The 22054-nt window shown below is 44.5% G+C and overlaps 1 pseudogene; it reads right to left on the bottom strand.

Moving 5' to 3' along the window:
* Positions 1–3618: 3618 nt before the first annotated feature.
* LOC144790940 (myb/SANT-like DNA-binding domain-containing protein 2) overlaps positions 3619–22054 on the bottom strand; it is a 43006-nt pseudogene continuing 24570 nt past the window's right edge.

The raw sequence follows: 22054 nt of genomic DNA, 5'->3' as shown, positions 1-22054 counted from the left end.
CTTCTTCCAGGATTGGTCGGGGACATTGAATTATGCGTTCCCACCATTTTCAAACAACAAGTAGAAGTGATTCTAGTGAAGCTCCTGTGAAGATCGCAGCCCTGGTTCCCGGTGTTGCTGGAGATGAGCTGCGATCTTTCCAGGATGCTTCCGTGGTCGAAGTCCCTACTCCTGGGACCTCACAAGGAGCAGCATCTGTTGATCCTATCTGGGCTATTGTCGCTGATGGCATGGCGGCGTTCCTGCAACAGTGGGAAATGCTGGGATTTTCGGAGACAGCTACAGCTTTCATCAAACAAGCTTGGGCTCCTTCAACTAGGAGACGGTACTCTTCAGCCTGGAAAGGCTGGATGGGTTGGTGCCTGGAACAGCACCTGGATACTGTGTTGGCAGGCCTACCCCATATTGTAAATTTTCTTTCGGACAAAGCATCCGAGGGTTTGGCTTATCGTTCAGTGAATAACTTTAGAACAGCCGTTTCGGCGGGCCATCGCCAGGTAGAAGGGAAACCAGTTGGTATGCACCCAATGATATGTAAACTTCTTTAGGGCACGAGGGTGGCTAACCCTCCTAAACCTAGGTATTCAGGCCTATGGGATGTCTCCTTAGTCATTTCTCTCTTTAACAGCTGGCCAGCGAATAATTTTCTATCTAGGAAATAATTGTTTGCCAATTTGGCAATGCTTTTATGCCTGTCAGCTTGTAGGCGTTCATCGGACGTGCGGGCCTTGGACATTACAGGTAGAGTATTTACTCCAAAAGGAGTTTCCTTTACTATCACAGGTCGTACAAAGACTCTCTCGAGACACATTGAGTATATTGCTTTTCCTAGCAATGATAAGTTATGTGTTGTAAAATGTTTAAAAACATATGAGGAATGTACTCGTTCTTTGAAACCGGAGGGTTCTACTCAACCTCTGATTGCTTTGCAAAACCCTTAGGGCCAGATGGCTGCGTTATGTTATGAAAGAGGCTGGTCCCGACCGGAGCGACCCCCCCAGCCCCCAAAAGAACGGCACAATTCTGCCCCACTCACCAGACTGTGGTGTAGCGCAGGACGGCCCGCGGGAGAGGAATCTCGAATTTGGGAGACGAAGTGGGCGACGAGCGGGTCCCGAATTGGCAATGTGGTCATAGCACCCCGGAGAGGCTGGCTTGGGTTCCCCGGCGCTTCACCACTGACGAGGCGACCTCCGCTCCGGTACGGAGAAGCGCCGACTCACCGGATTGCAGAGTCGGAGCTCTGACTCGTACCACCCCAGCAACAGCGCCTGACTTTGCAATGCCGCCCGTACAGGAGCGATCGAGGGGTCCTGCCACTATTAAGATCGGAAATGACACCGTATTCCAGGATCTCCACAAGGTATTAGAACCAGGTCATTTCCAACCCTCATTGACGACTAGGACGTCCCGAGACAGGCAAGAAGCTCCAGGACCTCACAAGGTGGGAGCCCGAGATGCCTGACCTACAAATGGCCTCCACCTCGGAGTTCAGTAATAGAAAGAGGCCTACTTTAAGCACATAGGATGATCCGGTGCTACCTTGAGCCTGGTGTCAGTGTAAAGTGAAGAGCTCTAGGTCCCAACAAGGCAGGAACCTGAGATGCCTGTCCCAAAATTGGCAGCCACCTCTAAGAACAGTGATAGTAAGAGGCTCACCATAAGCCCATAGGAGGATCCTGATCCACCTCGAGCCCTCAGTCATTGTAAAGTGGGGCATATGTGACCCGACCGCTTCTTATAATGGCCTGAGGTGGGAACAGAGCCCTAGGACACAGCGGTGCCACAAGACACAATTTAATCAATTCCACACCAGAAGCCCCCTAACCTACTCAATGAGGGTCCAGCATTAAAGCCTAAAGAAGACCCCTGACAACCTCTGAGACCTTCACATCAAGAATCTCTTAGGTCAGTGTTGACAGCCCCTAGGTGCTTGGCCCCAAATTGTCTACCAGGGACCTAACCTGGTCTGGTCTCAAGAGAGCCCCAACTCAATGCCACTCCAATATGGCCTTGGACCCACTGGATAGTGTAGGCACCCTCCGGTCACTCCTCCAAACACACCCTCTCGGGGCCCAAGTCCACGTCCCACTGCCACACCAAATCACAGGTGCACCGACCACACGGGAAGGCCACACCATGGGCGCCTTCCTTTGTTCACCTAGCAATTAGTTCCCCCGCCGTACGAGCGACTACTCCTCAAGCTTCCCCATCCATCCAACCTGCCAGATAGCTGTCTCTCCTCTGCACGGCACTCTCCCTACTCTACACCAACCAACCTGTCAGACAACTTGCTCCCCCCCCCGCACGGCACTCTCCCTAATCCACACAAGTGGAAATACGCCCCCTTCTAACCTAGATAAGATGCCACCGGCCACTCTAATGGCTGCCTGCCCTCGATCCTCTTATTACCTGATACCTCACAGACCGAACTCATTCGCAATCTCTTTCCCCCCAGCCTCTCCAGTAAAGCAAAAAGGCACCTCAAACACAGACTGATCAGACAACACTCCGAAACTCTATTCGTAGACACTTACCACTGCTCCTCTAGAGGGCAGTTAAAAATGGACTTCATCTTCCACACTGAACAACCTGACTACTGTTTCACCACCCTCAACACGCATCTTCTCGTCTCCAAAACTACCACCACAGCCCATAGCCGCAAATTGATGACCTCGCTCCCGAATCACCAAAATCACCAGACCCTAAGCGGTAATAGCTCCATAACCATCTATGAAAACTGAACTGTCCTGATACAGGCTAAGAGCGTTAACCTGTGGTCCCATAAGTAAGTAAGTAAAAACTTTACTTACTTTTGAACCGACGATGATGGCGGGGGTACTCTCCGTGACATGAATTAACTCCATTTCTACTTTCCGGACCAGATTACTAGTCCCTTTGAGATATTTTGTTGCATAACACGTCAGAATGCTGAAGGAAACGTACTGCATATGAAATATATGTTTTAGACCCATGTTGTATGGGACCACACACAGGCCCTACCTGGAATGTGGTGAATGTACTTACAGAGAATTGTGTTTGCACTGATGAAGTCGCCGGGTGATTTTAGGCTTTTTGGCTACATTTGGTGATGTCAACTACACCAACTCACCATCAAGAATCTATGTTTAAAACCTCTACAATTGTGACAAGAACAAAGGAAACAAGGAAATAAAGAAGATATTTATTTGAACTTTTGAATTTGGATACTTTTTTGGACTAATTACTTGACATGACTGAATTTTGAATGTTAATTTGTTCTTTGCTCTGGAGCAATATTATGTTTATAGTTTCTGATGGTGTCTGGCCAGCTATTTTGGAGGATTCTCGTCAGACAGGTGTTGCTGAAGGTCTGGACTTTGTTGGTGGTGGTCACTGTTGTCCTCCAAGTTTCTGCTTCATACAGAAGGACGGATTTCATGTTGGCATTAAAAAGCATGATGTTGTTTGCAGTGTTAGGTCCTTGGAGCTCCAGATCTTCTTTAGCTAAATGAAGGCAGCCCTTGCATTGCCGATTCTTGCAGTGACATCTGTGTTTGTGCTGCCCTGCTTGTCTATGAAACTGCCCAGGTGTATCACCTGCTGGAGTGTCTATAGTACTGCTGGTTGTGTTAGTCTTCAGGATCTTGTTTTTTCCCTGCGGATGTTGAGGCCAAGTTGTGCTGAAGTGGCTGCCACTTTGTCAGTCTTCTCTTGCTTCTGCAGATTGGTATGGGAGAGTGAGGCCAGGTCCTCTACAAAGTCTAGGTCGTCAAGCTGCATCCAAGGTGTACACTGTGTCCCATTTCTTTTCTTTGCTGTGGATGTCTTCATGATCCAGTCTATGGCCAGCAGGAAGAGAAAAGACCATAGCAAACATCTGGTCCTCACTTCAAAGGCTTCCGAGAGTTGTCCTCCATGGACTATCTTGCAGGCCATTCCCTCGTAAGAGTTAGGGATGATTCTTACGAGTTTATCTGGCACACCGTAGTGGTGGAGGAGTTTCCAAAGGGCCTCTGTGTCCATGCTGTCAAAGGCCTTTTCATTGTCAATGAAGTTGACATTGAGATGGGAGTTCCATTCCATCTGTCAGACGGGTCCTTAAGCGGCACTGGAATAAGCTCAGGCTGGATGACCTGCATCGTATCCTGGTGGAAGAGCCGTTAGGCCCTCTGGATAACGTGGAAACGGGCTATGATCAGTTCTGTAGGTGGATCTCCAGGGCGCTGGACTCTCATCACTTTGAGCAAGCTGAGCTCTAGAGAGTCGAGTCCCTGGTATGATAGTGCCTTACGTGCTTTGAAGGGCTCTTGTAGACGGGCAGAAAGAGCATGGCGGAAGTCCTATGAGGTCGATAAGAAAGCCGCATATGCTGCCTCCGTTAAGCTCTACCATCGAGCCATTTGTAGAGCTCGCGCGGCGTTCTATGTCTTGGAATTCCGCAACAGTTCGAACCCCTCTAAAACTATCTTTAAAGCTGTTAAAGACCCTTTGGCGAAAAGGACGGCCTCCCTGGCAACCGGTTCCATCTCTCATTGTGAGGCTTTGGCATCCTTTTTCCTGGAGAAGGTCCAGGTTATCTACCAGGCCTTCCCTAGTACTGGGCCAGTTCCGGGAGCCCTGGATTGCGCTCAAGGTCACACCATCCTGCACTCTTTCCCCCCGTTATTACCTGAGGGGTTCAACAAACTGGCCCAGCAAATTAAGTCTGGCTCTCCTTCGGATCCATTAAGACCTGCTCTCTTTAGAGACCAGTCTTTTCTGGGACGCTCTACGGTGTGCTCCCTAGTCAATCTTTCGCTGCCCTTTGGTATGGTACCAATCAAATGGAAGCAGGCGGTGGTCTCCCCTATTCTGAAGAAGTCTTCTTTGGATCCTTTGAAACCCGAGAACTACCGCCCTATTTCATTACTCCCTTGGCCGGCGAAAGTCACGGAGGCCCATGTTAATCTGGCCCTTTCAGACCATCTTACTCGGGCCAATGTCCTGGACCCCACGCAGAACGGCTTCCGTGCTGGTCACAGCACGGAGACGGCCCTTCTCGCCATGGTGGAGCATTTGCGTGCGGTGTTGGATGCTGGTCAGATGGCGGCGCTTGTATTATTAGACCTCAGCACCGCCTTTGACACCGTCTCTCATCGCATTCTGCTGCACCGTTTGGAGGAGATTGGCATCGGGGGGCCTGCTCTGCAGTGGTTCCGCTCCTTCCTCGACAACCGCTCTTTTTGCGTGGCCATCCCCCCTTATCAGTCCAAATTCCATCCTCTGGCCATGGGGGTTCCGCAGGGATCCTCGCTGAGTCCCACGTTATATAACATCTACGTGAGACCGCTGGCTGAGGTCGTAAAGCAGTGGGGCCTGACTATGGTTTCATATGCCGACGACACTCAGCTGGCGGTTACTCTCAGTGGGGATGCAGAGCTGGATGCCCCTAGGTTTCAGAATGGACTAAAGGCAGTGGCCAGCTAGATGACTACGAACTGTCTCCAGCTTAACGCAAGTAAGACAGAAATCATGATTGTCGGTAAGAGAGCGGAGCTCTGGGGGGACAGGTGGTGGCCTTCGGAATTGGGACCATCTCCGACACCGGTCTCGGAACTAAGAAACCTGGGAGTTTGGCTAGACTCTAGCCTTAACTTTGTTGGCCATACAAAGAAAACCGCGGCCTGCTGCTTTGGTGTTCTTCGGGGCTTAAGACCTGTCCTCAAATTCTTTGATGCCCCGACCAGGCAGCTGGTGAATCAGGCGACGGTAATCTCCCGGCTTGACTATGCCAGCTCCCTCCTGGTGGGGGCTAACCAGGCAGAAATTACTCACCTGCAGCGTGTCCAAAATGCTGCCGCCAGAGCGATAGTTGGCTTGCCCAGATTTTGCCCCGTTTCTCACACCCTGCGCTCCCTGCATTGGTTGCCGGTGAGGATGAGAATTCATTTCAAGGTCTTATGTTTGGCCTTTAAAATTTTGAAAGGCACTGCCCCCCAGATCCTGACCAATCTTTTATCTTTGTATGTCCCAACACGCTCTTTTCGATCCCTGGGCCAGGCTCTTGCCGTGGTTCCCCGGTTCAAGCTTTGCCGTGCCGGGGGCCGATCTTTTCGTGTGCGAGCTGCGGCTATTTGGAACTCTCTTCCGGTTGAGATCCGTTTGATGGAGGATCTTCTGCAGTTTCGTAAGGCTATCAAAACCTTCCTATTTTAACTTTACCCCACAGTTGCTCTTTTTTCTGTGCTTGCTTTTAGCAGTGTTGTGTTTTACCTTGTCATGCGCCAGGACGCTCCTTTGCTGGAGCAGCTGTGCGCACGATAAATGCCTGTAACATAACATAACATAATGATGATGCGCAGTGTTGCAATATGCTCTGTGCAGGATCTATCTTTGTGGAAACCAGCTTGCTGGGCTCGCAACTGAGTGTTGATTTGCTTCTTCATTCTGTTCAGGATGACTCTGTTGAACACTTTGCCTAGGGCTGATAGAAGAATTATCCCGCTTTAGTTTGCACAGCTACTCAGGTCACCTTTCTTGGGGATCTTGATGAGATATCCCCCTTCCAGTTTGATGGTACCTTTTCCTATTCCGAGGTCCTTCCTAACAAGGGGTAGAGCATGTCTACTGATGTTTCAATGTTTGCCTTCAGTGCCTCTGCCGGAATGTTGTCATGTCCTGCTGCTTTACCATTTCCTAGATGTTTGATGGCTTGCTGTATTTGTTCCTTGGTTAGTCAGCTGCAGTTGATTGGCAAGTCCTTCTCAGATTGCGTATGTCTGGGGAAGACTGCGGCACAATCTGGTTCAGCAGTTATTCAAAGTGCTCCATCCATCTTCGTTGTTGGCCTTCATTACCAATGATTGTAATCCCAACGTTGTCTTTAGCACGTCTTTCTGGCTTGCTGTATTTGCTGCAGAGTTTTCTGTTATGTCGAAGGGTTCTTTCAAGTTTGCATGCCTTGCTGCATCCTGGGCTTCTGTGGCAAGACCACAGATAAATCTTTGCTTATCTGCTCTTAAGCTTCTATTTTCTTTCCTTGTTGGTTTTGGTGCTTTCACTTTTTCTGCTCTTGTTTGGCTGGTGTTGACTGCAGCTTTCTTTTCCTTTCTCACTTGGATTGTGCAGAGAGGTTTGGTGGAGATCCATTCTTTATGTTTGGAAAATGTTTCTAAAGTTATTTTTGGTTACTTCAGCCTGGTTTGAGCAACCAACTCAAACATGGAGCAAGTCATAGGGACCACCAAGGCTTGGCAGGATAGCTATAGTGATGTCAAATCAGTCTCCAGGTCCAGGCTCTGTGGGCAAACAGCCATAGACATCAAAGGAGAGGTCCTGATGCAAGGGATGCAGGATGCTAAAGATGCTGAAGAATGCTGTGGATGCTTATCCAGTTGACAGGGGTCTTCCAGGGGCCACCCCTTGGTACACAAATACGGGTGGGCAACTTTGGCTACAGAGGTCAATGTCCCTTAAAGTCTGGTTGAGGTCCAGTCAAAAACCTGTTGCCACTGATCTACTGATCTTCAGTTACAGAAGTGTGGCTCAATGGTTAGAGCGGCAGACCCTGATGCAGAGGTCTAGCCCGGGACCAGGGTTCAATTCCTGCCTCGGCAGGTCTTGGGCTCAATTTCCTCAGACCTGATAATTCTCACCTAGGTGCCTATCCTAATCATGGGTCCCACTCTGCAACTCTGGGCAATAGCTTGCTTAATCTCCACAACGGCCCCAACAACGCTAGGATGCCTGGCTTCACCTTGGGGGTGCCCAGGAGTGGGCACTTCACGGGGAAAAAGCCAGGAAGGGTTCCACAGCGGTATGCGTACAAGCGCCGAGATACCCTCATGGGGTCGATTCGTGCGCTATACAAGTACTACTACATTTACATTTACAGCAAAACCAGTGGTTCCCTTTAACCGAGGGTAGCGTCCATCTTAGTCGATCAAGCTGCACTCCAACTACTCTCCTGAGTCCAGCAGACTCGGATGCACCTTTTGAGTATTGAGACTCAGTCTCCCAGGTTGCATTTTAGTGGTCAGTGGTGGTCAAGAGGTTGTGGCTACCAACTTGCCAAGGCAGGATTCTTCAGCTTTTGTGGACCTGGAGCTGTAACAGGAAGCAAGCCAACTGACTCTTGGAGTCACTTCTTCTATCTGGGACTCAGTGACAACTATTCCTCAAGCAGGGCACCAGAGGCACAGTCCTCTCTTTAATCACACAAAGAGAGGTAGGAGTAGATTAAAATTAGCTTCTAGAGACTTATGGCAAAGTTAATATGTTTGAAAAACTGCCCTCACCCACAAAATTGTGGCATGCTTCATCATTAGGCTGCTAAACGACACCCCTGCACAAACTAACACACATGGGGTGGAGCAATTGGGTAGAGGAAACAATACAAACATAAAGAAGAGTAGGGATCAAATAAAGAATATGTGCAGAAAATCAAATATTTAAAACTAGCTCAGGGATATCCAATTCCCTATTTTATTCCCGGATTCCCTGGCCAGGATGAAAGAGATTTAATGAAACAGAGGATGGTGGTGACTAGGCTAGTTATAAACTGTTCACCCTCCTCTCTGCATATAATTTGACATGTTTCAGCCGGTTGTTGTGTCTTTTCCGGCTTTCCTCAGGACCACTAGATCCCATTTATAATACCCTCTTTTCTACCTTTTTATTAGTAGATCGAGGACTGGCCCTGGTTTTTCATACAGGTTGTGTATTCACACTTCAAACAAATCTAAACCACAGCAAAAAGGATAGCTGATACCCTATGTATACAGATCCAGGTGTAGTGTAGTTCCTATTATCCCAATAGGCTCTGCGCATTGGAATAATACCTCCAATAGTATAGACCTAGACCAGACGTTAACTAGGTCTTCTACTGTCGATATTAGACTTAAAGTTTTGGGTTTGCCAGCTAGCTCAGAGTTCACTAGAAACTTTCTCGAATAGGCAAGGAGGAGTTGAACCTCCCTGGATAGACAAGAAGGGATTTAGTTTCTGACAACCATAGAACATGACAACTTTGCTCTCCCCTAATCAAGAGTGTATCTCTAGAGTCGTGTGAAAACAAAAGACAACTTATTTTACTCAGTCAGTACGTGCATTCTTAGTTTCACCAGATTGTAGAGAAAAGGAAGAGACGGGCGTGTTCAATAAAAGATGTTATTTATTGATCAGTCTCTTTTCTCGTACAAGAGAAATGAATCGATATTATTGCAATACTTATGGTTAAGTAAAGTGCATACAATAAAAGCAGAATTATGAAATAATACTGTAAAAGCATTGATATGGTTTCTAAGCCATATGCTATTTAAAATGGATAGAATATATACATACACATATACATTTAACTAATCGTACTCAACTGGTGCTTCTAACCACGCCTACCCCGGTGTACCTGACCTAAGCCTAATACGTGGGCTGGAGTAGAAAGTAGCAGTTTGAGTTAAGTTTGTTTTGCCAAGTGACTGACTCAAGAATTCTCTGCAAGGGGTTATTCAGTTCTGTACCTGAGATCTAGGATGGTTGAGGGATGGTATCTCTCGTCTGTGTTCTCGATATTCCAAGCTGCCTGCAAGGGCTGCTCGGAAGCGCCGGAGCTGGATTTCTCGGCAGGAGAAAGGCAGCGTCTCGTTCTCAGCACGTCAGGAAGGCGGGGCAGCGCCAGTGGGCTTCGCTCTCTGCTGGGCTTCGGCAAGTCTTGCTGCTCCGATCTCGTCACCACCGCGTGTGTTTGCTTAAGGCAATGTCGGTAATATTTATACCTGTAAGGTGCCGAGATTGACGTAAGGATGGACATAGATACGTCAATAAGGATGTCATACGAGCTGGTCGTTAGCACATTCTTTTACTGAAGTTCTTTGAGAAATCAAAACAATGGCCGCAGGGATTTTCCCAGGTTGTCATAGGTTTGATTTGTTTTGAGAACTCCGTATGCCTTATCAGGGGCTGGAGGAATATTGCTTGCCTAATTAGATGGCAAGCGTTATGACCTAATCAGATAACGCGCTCCTGTGCCGTGGTCTGGCTTAATCAGATAACGGTTTCTGCATCATGGGATGGCTGCTAGTTAATTTGTTAACCAGAATAGGGTCAGGAATAGGGGGATCTATACAGAACCTATAGGAATACATCACACCCACTCCACGCTAACTATGGCCATATTTACGAATCTAGGCATAGTAAAACATACTGTAGATTATCGTGTATACCTTACCACCCCAAAATACACATAATGCATTTCGAAATTATGTAATATACGGGAAAAAAATAGTCACATGTACTATATGCACTCAAGCAGTAGAATAATGCTAAATGAATCACGCATATGTATACATTATTAGTAATCGAATATGAGAATTACACATGAAATGGCTCTTAATACAGAAGAAAAGTTCGAGACCACTTCATCACAGTTCAAAAATATTTATGAACATACCAGCGGGCAGCTAATGTCTAAGAAGTGTCTAAAAACAGAAATTAGTTCTCTAAGAATAGTTCTTACTTTAAGCAGAAGATAAGTGTCCCGAAAAAATTATAAAAATATTTTGGGGCTGCTAAAAAAATTGCTGTCCGTGGACTGGAGGAAAAGTTGTTCTTGCTACTTTATTATTAAAGTTGAAGGCTAAATTCAAGGTGTCGGGAACGCCGTGTGCTAGCTTGCTCAAGAGTCGTTATTTCTGCTCTGGTGAGAACATCATATCATTGAGACTGCTGAAAAAGCTGTCAACAGCTTCCTGTGAGAGTTCCACTAACTCGGAAAAAGATGTAACCATGCATTCATGTGCATGATTGTCTCCATTGACGTTTTGAGTAGTATTGCTGACAGAAGGTTGTACCTGATCGATGCTGCTTTCATCTTGATCTTCACTACCCCTTAATCGTAGTGGTGAAGTTTCCACGAATGCCGTCATCAGGATTGGCAGCCGTTGAGGGCAGCACAATGCATGAGCCGTTACCGGACCCAACAATGTTTCTGCATCCATTGGCGCATCCGATTGTAGCGTCAGACAGGTGTCCAACACGCATTCTTCTCCGCACAGCATGCACCTTAATACAGGTAAAACACATCTTTGCCATATCGGCCGAAATGAAAGAAACCAAGTCATGTTCAGGTCTCTAAGCCGGGTTAGTCCCAGGATTTTTGATATCCGGTCCCGGTATCCAATGGCTCGGATTGTTTCTTCCCTTGTCGCAGGTGTTTTGTCTGTGACATGGTTTGCCATAACGAAATATAAGGACTAAGAATAGGATTCCTGCAATTAGTCCCAAAATGAGGGGAACTCCTCCAAAAATCGAATGGACGAGGTCTGGAAAAATACCCAGTATTGCTTTGAATGGTGTTAATGCTCCTGAAAACAATGTCTTAAATACATTTGAGACTCCACTGGTATCAGAAATATTTAAGATTTCATTCAGGATTTCTGCGAAATGTATGGGGGAATTAGTTGATAACAATGAGTGAATCTCTGCAGTCGTCCTTGCGACTAGGAGATCATACGTTTCTTTTGATGACGTGAGCCTGGTCGGCGTCTGAAGAAGCACTGTTTTCATGCTGCTTAAAGTATCAATTCGAATAGAAGTAATTTTCAAGTTAGGCCATGTCCTTGCCTCCCTGTCTGGAAAGGAGCTGGGGAACAATAAGCGTCCACAGCACATGACCTTCGCAGTCGTACTTACGAGATAAGGAACCCCGGGCAGTAGACTACAACATCTGCGATCCACAATTAGGATGTAACTCCCGTTATAGAGTCTTTTAAAGAATGGTTCTATCTGTGTTGCAGGTGTGCCTAGCTGGTGACATGAAAGGTTATTTGAGTTCCCTTCACAGGCTCCATGCAAACTAATTCCATTACACAGAACTGTACCGCTTAGTGACATTGCACAATTATTGCCACTAAGGAACACTTTCTGGCCTTTATAACTGACACATGCATGTGAATAGGGCAAGTTCCATGTTGACTTAATGTACCCTTTTCCCAATTTTTCGTACATGCCAGCCTGTATATATTTTTGGCAGTATTGAAACCTGAAAGTAGATATCGGAATATTAATTATCCCATGTATTATCCATTCAATGACAGGTCGTTCTGACATTGTCAATGGTAATCTCTCGAGTTTCTCAATGCTCAGGATTGTATAATCAGCACCCTTTTGTGCCATACTGATTTGTTTATCAGTAAGGTTAAAGATATTGAATAGTGACGTTGTGTTGATTAAACGCCAAGGCACATAGCCTGAACGCAGATTTTGTAACGTCCAGCCAAGTTGTACAATAGAACGCAATTGAGACTGACCGTGTTGTAACAACAGTAAGTCTTGCGATATTATGTCGATTGCTGAAGACACAATACTGTCCAATGAAAAAATTCTGGAGGACAGAGTCATTAACCCATTGTCCACTACAGAAAGCGATTTTTCCAAATTAATACGGTCAATTTCCCGTATACTTTCTGCTGTCTCAATTTGAGTTATCTTCCAGGCCTCGTTGTAAGCTGCATATATAGAGGCTGCTATGAAGCGTTTTTGACGCTGTTTGCGCGGTCCCATAATGAAATCACGCAAGTCAGCACCATCAGTAAGTAAAGTTAGGTGTTGCTTAATTTCTGTCAGTGTGGAAGTTTGTAGCCATTGAAGGCAAAGTTTGCCCACACTGTAGGTGGTGATTATCCCTGGGTGTTGTCTTTGGGAATATCTAGGGTCTGGCCTGGTCAATGTGAACCCCTGTGTTTTGTTCAGGAATCTGTCTTGACAGTTATTAGTATCTGTGGGCCAGATTAACCATTGTTTCCAATCAGGATTTGTTCTGTTTTGGTTTAATACATAGTTTACGTCTATCTCTTCATCTGCAGAGTTATTGCTGTTCATTGTTGGTTTTGGAATAGACGGTTTATTTAAGTCTTTGATTTTGGCTAATCCAAGACAGGTAGTTTGTTGAATAGTGTCATTCAAGAATATAATTTGTTCTGGGATCATGCAGGCTCTAAACAATGATTCTATACCCTGAACTTGCCATTCTCTTGTACCCCAAACACTTTTAACTTACACATTTTTGTCCCAATAATCAAAACCAAATGTATTCATTTGTTCAAAAAATGAGTCAGAATATATCAATTTTGTGTTTGTAAGCATGGTTTTTGTTCCTGTCTTATTTGACAATTTAAAATAAAATGTTTCAGCTTTACTTGTATTGAACCCTGAAAAATAAGAATATTTGTCATAAATGGATCTTGAGCTTCCTTTTGGAGGGGTTGCACAATGTTCCCTGTTGGAACTGGCCCTTCTTGCAGGGTCATCCCCAAACTTTTTGCTTCTTCCTCCCTTATTTTTCCTGACCCGTTTAAAACATTTCTAGGTTGTGCAGATTTATGTAGAAAATGGTTACCATAGTGGTTGTAGCAGTACATACTATCATAATTAGACGAACCCTGCAAATAATCATGTTTGGCAAATTTAGCAGACATCACTAGGTCAGACATCATGTCATTAATACTTTCAAAGTCCCAATCATCAGCAAATGAGTTTGGTTTTACAAAGTCACTCAACGAGATCTTGATTTGGTGTGGATATTTGAGGATTTCAACCGGACCATAACTTTCATAGTCAGTATTGTCCCATGCTACCCCACCGGTATAGGATTGGCTGTGAAGTTGACTGAAGAAAGTTCTCTTTTCTCGACGTGTGAAGACGTGTGTGGCTTGAGGATCAAGTTGATTTTCTGGCTTGCTGTGTCCATTTTTGCATATTTTCCCTCAATGAAGCGTCCCAAGCATAGTACCATGATGAGCCAAAGTATGAGGATAAATACACCAAAGGACACCCAAAATTCAATCCATGGAGAAATCAGATAGGTTTCTTTCAGCTGTTTCAAAAGCTCCTTAGCTTTGTCTTTAAGGGTTTTTGTTGATGGCTGTGTCTTTGATTTACTGAGGTCTTCAGAGGAATCATTGAAGTTTATGAAGTAGCCGGATGCTGTTCTATCAATTGTTCCAATTGTTTCAGGATTACTGTTTCTTGCATATTCATTTGTTACTTCATTGTAGGTTGGTGTGTCTCTACTAAACGTTTTTATTTGGGTTTTCAGAGGTGTGAGTTCCATTGCATTGTTGCATAGTCCTTGTTGTTGTTCTGTAGGCGTTTCGAATGTGATTAGCCTTTTGGTTAGCACCTCTGTACTTGTAGCAAACCTCGGTGTTCTACTACTTATCGGGAGTCCACTTGGCCTACTGTTTGTTATCAGCCACATGATTGTGGTTTTACCAGGTCGATGGATACAACTCGGTTCTCCTTTTTACCAGCAAGCGGCGGTAGTACAACTGATCTTGTCCCGTTGATGGATAAGACAGGAACTGCTTTTCTGTAAGAAGGCCCAAATTCCTTCTTTACCGCGATCTTTTCTCTGACTAGATCCCCTATTTTTGGAATCCAGACAGGTCTTGCTGGGACAGGCGGTGTTTCTTCAGTGGTTGTTGGCTGTTGTTTCAACTTTATGTTGCTCAGGTCTTTTCTTGTTTCGTTTAAGTCCTGCAAAATAGCCAAACGATCTTTGATATCAAAGCTTTTTTCTTTCACCACTGAAGTCTGACTGTCAAGATCTAAGACTAACATCCTAGTCCCAAACAATAATTCGTACGGACTGAATCCCTTCAGAGAATTTCTTGGCAAGTTGTTTAGACTACGTTGGACACTTATTAGATGTTTGACCCACCCAGCTCCCGAACCTAATACCTTTGCCGTTATAGATCGCTCTCTGCCTTTGGTTTTTTCTTTACACCATCCCGTATCCCCCAGGAAGGAAGTGAGAAGATTTCCGCAAATGCAATGCTCATTCTGGCCAAGCGCTCCTCACAAACCCGAGAGGCAAATGGAAAGATATTGGTCAGTACGTAGCATGCTTCTAGCGTATATGCCATTATAGACTTGCAAATCTTGATATAACAGTTCTGGCGTCAGCCGAAAGTTGGGGTCTACATTATAAGTGAAAACTAGTCTCTGTATGTTAATACGACGCATTTTTCATATTGGGATTTATTTTTTATTGTTGATCCTTTCTGGTGTGAAACTCCAAGGTAATATACCGTTTCTTTCACCACTGCGATTTCTGTTACAGTTTGGGCAGTTTTTTTACAAAAATGGTATGATGCAGGCCCATGCCTGGCCACCAGTACACTGATTGTAATTCTTCCAGAGAATCTTTTAGTTTGAGGTGTCTGAGACCCTCGCCCATATGTGCGTCTGCTATTAACAAGCCTCTCCTGTCCATGTTTGGAATCACTCTATCCCCCTCTCCAGGGATTCGAGCAAAAGGAACGGAGTTCGCATCGATTATGTATGTATATTTGAGTGGGTAACTGATCGGTAACGCTGAGCAGTCGCCTTTTGATGACGTTTTCACCGCCAGCATTGTTTCACCGTCAATGTATTTTACTGCACGCTTTTTTCTAGCTACGGAAGCCGATTCAGTTGCTACCGCTGTGGCTTTCTCAGCCAATGAATTCCCTGCAACGTGAACGCCATCACGCTGATGACTCAGTGAGTGTATCACGTGAGTCTTTGGTGGTTCTTTTTTTAACAGAACTATTTGTTCCCAAAGCAGTTTTTGCTTTATTGTTGCACCTGTGTCATCTTTGTAACCGTTTTGAATCCATTTCTGTAAATCGCTGTTATATGATTTGACGCAGTAATACGAATCGGACACTATGAGTGTCGGGAATTCGCGATCTGCATTATCTAGCGCCATTTTCAATGCTATTATTTCAGTCTGTTGTTCTGAATTAGTTTCTACTGAGTGTGTTTTTGTTAATAGAGGTCTTAGTATACCTCCGCGCCACACTTCTTTTGTAATCTCACATGTGGGGTTGTATGCTTGTTCTCCCCAAACGGATGGTTGAGCATGTCCGTCTGTATAGATTATACAAGCGTACTGTCGTAATGGCAGAATGTCGATTGGCAGAGGGAATGTTCTTTCATATTCTAGATATTTTAGTTCCTCTAGTTCTGGATCAAAGTAGTATTTTACTTTGTCCATTGTAATGGAATTCACCCATTGTATCCATTGCGGATTCAATGCTGTTGTTGGTAAATTACACGGGGTTGTTAATGCCTCAAAGGCTGATTCTGCTGTTCTGACTGTGATGTGTCTACCGACAGCTTTATCTTTTTCTCTAGCTATTGCGGTTTGAACTGCATGAACAATGTTTTCTTTAATGCTGAATTTCTTTTCAGCTTCTGTGTACGAGTGTGATTTGAATGCAATTGGTACCTTTTCTCCCTCGTTAGAGGTCAGGTATGTGAATCCGCATTTCCTGGGATGACTCGAATCACAAGGTTGCGTGTGTTATCACATGTTTCTAATTTTGTTTTAATTAACATATCTGTTTGTAATGATCTCAGAATTTCTGTGTGTTTTTGAGTCCATTTGGATTTATTAAAATCTGGTTTTATTAGATCATAAAGGGGTTTGACCTTTTCTGCGTAATTTGCAATGTACGTTCTTCCGAAATTTAGGAAACCTAGAATTGACTGTAGGTTTTTTAGTGTTCTAGGTGCTTGGAGTACGGCACATTTCTCTAGGAAATTGTCAGCCAGGCTTTTGCCTTCACTTGATAATTCATATCCTAAGAACAGGACTGTTAGATGGGCAATTCTAGATTTTTTAAAGTTGAATTTGTAACCCTCTGCTGCGAACCCAAGTATTATGGTGTTCACTCTCTTCAAGTGAGTATCCAAGTCATCATCTGTTAGGTATATGTCATCGACATAAGATAATGCTTCGTCATCATATGTTTGTAGTAACTCTGTTACTCTCGCTGAGAATAATCCTGGGCTGTTCTTGTACCCCTGGGGTAACCGACAGAATTCTTTTTGAGCGCCATTTATTGAGAACGCTGACAAGTATCTGCTCTCTGGTGCTATATTTTGACAAAAGAATCCATTAGAGATGTCTAATGTTGTTTTATATTGTTTGCGCACTATGTTATTCATTAGTGCAGCACTATGCGAGTTTTGTACTGCAAAAGTTTTGCAACATGAGTTAAGGTGTCTGTAATCCAAAACTAGACGATATGAATTGTCTGGTTTGGAGACAGGAAACAAAGGGTTGTTCATTTGTGAGGTGCAAGTTTCAATCACCCCCTGGTATTCTAGTTGATCTAGAATTTCTTTTACTTGTTTTTTAGCTTCTTGCTTGATTGGATACTGCCTTTGTGCAGTAGGTTGTGATTTTAACTGGATTTTGTGTGGAGGAGATTCCTCATCCCATCCCACATGATTTTTATATAAAGCAGGAGCTTGAGCTACTGCCCACTTTCTTGCAAGTGTATATTTTTTATGAATTGGAATATGATTTGAGAAGGCAGGCATAACTATTTCTTCGCCATGTGGGCACTCCCTGACAAACTCTGGTGGCCAATCTTTTTCAGCTAGAAGGATGTCATAGCCCTTGGAGATATTATCCCAAAAAAGGCCCCTTATTTTTCTAGTCTTATCCCCTTCTATACGTAAAGTTATTTCATATATTTTGTGAGGTTTGCTAACTCTGGTGTCTGCAGTTTCCACTTGAATGTATTCATTCGTGTCCACTGTCTCCAGATGATTCATAAGGACTTTGCGTGCTATGCTCACTTCTGCTGCGCTGTCTAGCATTGTCTGAGCCCACTCTCCGTTTTTCAGCTGTGTCCTCAGTATTCTCGGCATTGTTGAATACTTTAATACTGGCTACCTTCTTCTTTGGAAACTGTAATTTTTTATTTGGATGAGCAGGTTCCTTGTCTTTGGACTTGACGTGCCCTTCCCTGGGTTCCGATTGTCCTCTTCTTTCCGATTTCTGCGAGGAAGTCTGAAAAGATTGAGAGGGACGTGTATCAAAATCTTGATATCTATCAGGTTTCTTTATGTTATCCCTATTTCTAAGGTTGTATCTTTTCACAGAGGGCTCCCTTTGGGGAGACTTGGGTCCTTGGTCCGGAGATCTTTCTCTCCGCCGAGGAGACCTTCCTCTGGACTGGAATCTCTTTTCTTTTGGATTGGATTGTTTGTTTCCATCCCAGTTCTTCTTTTGACTGTTTAGATTATTTTTAATAAATATTTTTTCAGGACTTACAATTAGTTGGGGCTTCACTGGTATTCCACCCAAACTATCTCTACCTAGTTCTTCATAGGATTTTTCTATAATTCTGGCAATTTCAGCTGGTTGGTCTGCTATATCTGTCTCTTTTAACCTCTGGCGGATCGCCACATTCGCTGCTTCTCCTTTTATGTTGGCTAGTAATATTGCCGAGACCTGCTTGAAGTCTTTTAGTAATTTCATACCGAGAGTTAAAGCGGGCTCTGGACCGTATTCGTCTTGAATTTGTTTTAGCACATCTGGTATTACTGACATGGATGGAACTCCATATGTTTTTGTGTAAATGGAAGCAAAGACTGTACCCCAAGTGTCACAGTCCTCCACGTGTGGTGCGATTCCCATTGGAAGACAGATAGTCAGAATCCTGTGTTTTTCTACCGGGCTGGTATCTGGAAATACCGCCTCTATTTGGGTGATTTTTTGTGCTAACCTGAATGGTATTTGTTCCCGTGTAGCTGGTACTTTACCTAGGCAGGACTGTATGTTCTGTGGTGTAATTTTATTTGTGTTCCCCTGATGAGGGGTCAGCTGTGGAATTTTAATTATTGGTTGGACAGTTGAAGTCCGCATTACATATTGGACTAATTGTCTATATATTTTAATTAATTGTTTTAGTTGTACTAAAACATCTGCTGCAGACATTCTTTCGATGTCTGGATGTGGTGTGTATCCAGCTAGGACCGGCCACGTTGCTCCTGGTCTACCTAGTGGACCGAGCCTGGTGATGTGATTATTATGTTTTAGGGCGCCATTAAACAAGAGCAGGTGCTCTTGGAATTTGAGTGGTACTTCCACTTCCTCGAAAGGAGTGTACTCATTAGGAGGTTCCTATATTTTATAATAGTGGAACTCCTTTGTTACAGCATTTGCTGCTGGAAAGTTTATCCATGAATAGAATACCTCTGTCTGCCGATATTCGTGTGCCTCAATTACGAATATGACTGTACCACCTCTTGGTGTCAGTCCATTGTCTATAAGTTTTAACGTTATAGATCTTCTTATGTTGACCGGGATGAGTTTTATATCCGGGTCTGCTTCTTGCATAGTATTATCAGCTTCTATTAGTTCAGCTGCTAATCTAACTCTCTCTCTTTCATCATCACTTTCTGACATTTTACTGTCAGGAAGGTTATTCTGTTTGTTTGCAGATCAGGTTCCTTATGGAAACAAAGATTAGATGCACAATATTTTGGAACAGTGTATCCTTCAACGTTGATTGAACCAAGAACCATACATAGGAGTTCCCTCCTGCGAGGTTTGGCGGATTTTACCTCTCACCCACTCCAGACGTCTTTGGAGTATTATGGGAAAAAGGGGTCTGAGTGAAAGAGCACGACTGAGTTACTCTAAAGTCTTGCGTTAGTTTTATCGCCTTTCCAAACGTTGGGCGCCATGTAGTGTAGTTCCTATTATCCCAATAGGCTCTGCGCATTGGAATAATACCTCCAATAGTATAGACCTAGACCAGACGTTAACTAGGTCTTCTACTGTCGATATTAGACTTAAAGTTTTGGGTTTGCCAGCTAGCTCAGAGTTCACTAGAAACTTTCTCGAATAGGCAAGGAGGAGTTGAACCTCCCTGGATAGACAAGAAGGGATTTAGTTTCTGACAACCATAGAACATGACAACTTTGCTCTCCCCTAATCAAGAGTGTATCTCTAGAGTCGTGTGAAAACAAAAGACAACTTATTTTACTCAGTCAGTACGTGCATTCTTAGTTTCACCAGATTGTAGAGAAAAGGAAGAGACGGGCGTGTTCAATAAAAGATGTTATTTATTGATCAGTCTCTTTTCTCGTACATGAGAAATGAATCGATATTATTGCAATACTTATGGTTAAGTAAAGTGCATACAATAAAAGCAGAATTATGAAATAATACTGTAAAAGCATTGATATGGTTTCTAAGCCATATGCTATTTAAAATGGATAGAATATATACATACACATATACATTTAACTAATCGTACTCAACTGGAGCTTCTAACCACGCCTACCCCGGTGTACCTGACCTAAGCCTAATACGTGGGCTGGAGTAGAAAGTAGCAGTTTGAGTTAAGTTTGTTTTGCCAAGTGACTGACTCAAGAATTCTCTGCAAGGGGTTATTCAGTTCTGTACCTGAGATCTAGGATGGTTGAGGGATGGTATCTCTCGTCTGTGGTCTCGATATTCCAAGCTGCCTGCAAGGGCTGCTCGGAAGCGCCGGAGCTGGATTTCTCGGCAGGAGAAAGGCAGCGTCTCGTTCTCAGCGCGTCAGGAAGGCGGGGCAGCGCCAGTGGGCTTCGCTCTCTGCTGGGCTTCGGCAAGTCTCGCTGCTCCGATCTCGTCACCACCGCGTGTGTTTGCTTAAGGCAATGTCGGTAATATTTATACCTGTAAGGTGCCGAGATTGACGTAAGGATGGACATAGATACGTCAATAAGGATGTCATACGAGCTGGTCGTTAGCACATTCTTTTACTGAAGTTCTTTGAGAAATCAAAACAATGGCCGCAGGGATTTTCCCAGGTTGTCATAGGTTTGATTTGTTTTGAGAACTCCGTATGCCTTATCAGGGGCTGGAGGAATATTGCTTGCCTAATTAGATGGCAAGCGTTATGACCTAATCAGATAACGCGCTCCTGTGCCGTGGTCTGGCTTAATCAGATAACGGTTTCTGCATCATGGGATGGCTGCTAGTTAATTTGTTAACCAGAATAGGGTCAGGAATAGGGGGATCTATACAGAACCTATAGGAATACATCACACAGGGTAATGAACAAGGGTTGAAAGCTAGTGTCGTGTTAGCGACATACAAAAGAAACCTGCAGGAAACTAATAATGAGCTAGGTGAATACAAAGACTATATCATGCAGTCAAAGATTAATAAACTGCAGAAAGACTTCAACAAATTCTCCAGGGAAAAAGTATACCCATACCATACAGAGGAGTATATCCAGAAAAAACTCGAGGAGACGAGGAAGGGAACTCAGGGGGGCAGGACTTTGCCATAAGTCTCTAGAAGCAAGTTTTAATCTACTCTTTGTGTGATTGGATAGCTTTAGAGGAGGTCTAAGAAGGAGTTCTCCCTCCTCCTCTTTGTTTGTTTGTGGTATAGTCCTCTTTTTGCTAGCCCAAGGATCAGCAGGTGCAGTGCAGACTTTGATACAGCCTCTCTTTAGCAAGTCCAGGGAAAAGCATGATGGTCCTTCTTTGGTTCTCGCTCCAGTGCAGGCATAATCTGAGGTCTGGATGCCAAGGGTGCCACTTTTATGCCCAAGGCTTGCCCTCTGGAATATGGTTACTTCTAACCAATAGGCTACTAGGTCCTCTCAAGCCTGAGAATGATTTTCTACATAGTGTGGCATCTAGATATCCCAGAATGCAATATTCTGCCCAACTTCCAAGATGACAGAACCCCTTTCTTGGTGTTTGGAGCTTGGTAGCCCGCCCTAAGGTGTGGCTACCGCAGGGCTACATGGTCAGGGAAAACTGGTTTGCCAACTATTTCTCCCTCTCTGTCCCCTCCCGTGTCTGCCCATCATTTGCTCCTCAAATGCGTCTACCACTTTGAATCTTGTCTTTTGAGCTCACATCCTGTTTGGGCCTTCCTGCCAGGTAGAGGTAACACCTATTCTAAAGGCAGCCCGTTTGTGTTCCTTCCTGAGAGCTATTGACACCTCCCCCTAGTAGAGCAGAAGGCACTCTCGGGGCCAGCAACCGTAAAAGGTCACTGGAAAACGTGGTTAACACAGTGGTAACTTTCTAAAAGTTTCCCTTTCAATAAACGTTACATTAAATGCGACTTGGGCATCGAGTACAATGTAATGTAAAGATTATTTTGATACCTTGACGTACCAACTTTAGTAGTCCCATTCGGAAGTTAGCATAGTTGAGCTGTCAGCATGCAACCATGTAGTCGCCAATGGGGCTAATAGCTTTTCTACAGCAAAAATGTAAATTTGAGGTTTTTACTGTTGGGACG

This window comes from Lissotriton helveticus, chromosome 11 (assembly GCF_964261635.1).
Source record: "Lissotriton helveticus chromosome 11, aLisHel1.1, whole genome shotgun sequence".
NCBI classification, from domain to species: domain Eukaryota; kingdom Metazoa; phylum Chordata; class Amphibia; order Caudata; family Salamandridae; genus Lissotriton; species Lissotriton helveticus.
The sequence above is the reverse complement of the archived record's forward strand: the minus strand, read 5'-3'. Positions and strand labels throughout refer to the sequence as shown.